This window comes from Capra hircus, chromosome 9 (assembly GCF_001704415.2).
Source record: "Capra hircus breed San Clemente chromosome 9, ASM170441v1, whole genome shotgun sequence".
NCBI lineage: Eukaryota > Metazoa > Chordata > Mammalia > Artiodactyla > Bovidae > Capra > Capra hircus.
Window position 1 is genome coordinate 43,955,359 of NC_030816.1, and position 2,130 is coordinate 43,957,488.

Genomic DNA, 2,130 nt, shown 5'->3' on the forward strand with positions numbered 1-2,130 from the left:
GGATAAAAAGAAAAACAAATTGGAGGAATCAGACTCCCTGACTTCAGACTATACTATAGGGTTACAGTGGTCAAGACTGTACAGTACTGGCACAAAAACAGAAATATAGGTCAATGGAAAAGGATAGAAAACCCAGAGATAAACCCACATACCTATGTCACCTGATCTATGAAAAAGGAGGCCAGAATGTAAAATGAAAGAAAGACAGCCTCTTCAAATAAGTTTTGTTGGGAAAACTGGACAGCTACATGTAAAAGAATGGTACTACAACACTCCCTAACATACACAAAAATAAACTCAAGATGGATTAAAGACCTAAAACTCTTAGAGGTAAACATAGAACATTCTTGGATATAAATCCCAGCAAGATCTTTTTTGGCTCACTTCCTAGAATAATGAGAATAATAAGTACTATTTATAATAGCTAGGACATGGAAGTAACCTAGATGTCCATTGACAGATGGATAAAGAAGTTGTGGTACATATACACAATGGAATATGACTCAGCCATAAAAGGAACACATTTGACTCAGTTCTAACAAGTTGGATGAGCCTAGAGCCTATTATACAGAGTGAGCAAGTTAGAGAAAGACAGATCTTGTATACTAATGCATATATATGGAATTTAGAAAGATGGTACTGATGAACCTATCTGCTGGGTGGCAATGGAAACACAGACATAAAGAACTGACTTATGGACACAGTGGGGGAAGGAGAGGGTGGGACATGGGACAAGTTCACAGAGCAGCATTGAAACATGTATTACCTCATGTAAAATAGCCAGTGGAAATTTGCTGTATGACACAAGGAGCTCACACCTGGTGCTCTGTGACAACCTAGAGGAGTAGGGTGGAGCAGAAGGTGGGAGGGAAGTTCAAGAGGAAGGGGATATATGTATACCTGTATCATGTTGATGTATCACAGAAACTGATACAATGTTGTAAAGCAATTATCCTCCAATTAAAAATAAACATATAAAATAAACAAATTGGACCTAATTAAATTTAAAGGTTCTGAACAGCAAAGGAAACCATAAAAAAGATGGAGTGACAACCCTCAGAATGAGAGAAAATATTTGCAAATGAAGCAATGGAGAAAGAATTAATTTACAAAGTTACACAAACAGCTCATGCAGTTCAATTTCAAAAAAAACAACCAATGCGCTAAACAAAAAAAAAAAAAAAAAAAAGGGCAGAAGACCTAAATAGACAGTTCTCAAGAGAAGACACAGGGATGGCCAACACACATGAAAGGATGCTCAACATCACTAACAGAAATGCAAATCAAAACTACAATGAGAAATGTATGATCTCAAAACTACAGTGATTCTGACCTCACACTGGTCAGAATGGCCATCATCACAAAATCCACAAACAATAAATGCTGAAGAGGCTATGGCGAAAAGAGGGACCCTCTTGCAATGTAGGTGGGAATGTAAATTGACACTGTCACTATGGAAAACAGTATGGAGGTTCCTTAAAACACTAAAAATAGAACAACCAGGTGACCCAGCAATCCCACTATTAGGGAGATAAAACCATAATTCAAAAAGATACATGCACCCTAATATTTATAGCAGCACTATTTGCAGTAGCCAGGATGTGGAAGCAACCTAGATGCCCATCAACAGAAGAAAGGATAGAAAAGATATGGTGCACACATATACAATGGAGTATTACTCAGCCATAAAAAGGAACAAACTGGGTCATTTGCAGAGATGTGGATGGACCTAGAGAGTATCATACAAGGGGAAATCACAGAAAAACAAATATTGTTTATTAACGTGTATATGTGAAATGAGAAAAAAAATGATATCAGTTCAGTTCAGTCGCTCAGTCATGTCCGACTCTTTGCGACCCCATGAATCGCAGCACGTCAGGCCTCCCTGTCCATCACCAACTCCCGGAGTTCACTCAGACTCACGTCCATCGAGTCAGTGATGCCATCCAGCCATCTCATCCTCTGTCGTCTCCTTCTCCTCCTGCCCCCAATCCCTCCCAGCATCAAAGTCTTTTCCAATGAGTCAACTCTTCGCATGAGGTGGCCAAAGTACTGGAGTTTCAGCTTTAGCATCATTTCTTCCAAAGAAATCCCAGGGCTGATCTCCTTCAGAATGGACTGGTTGGATCT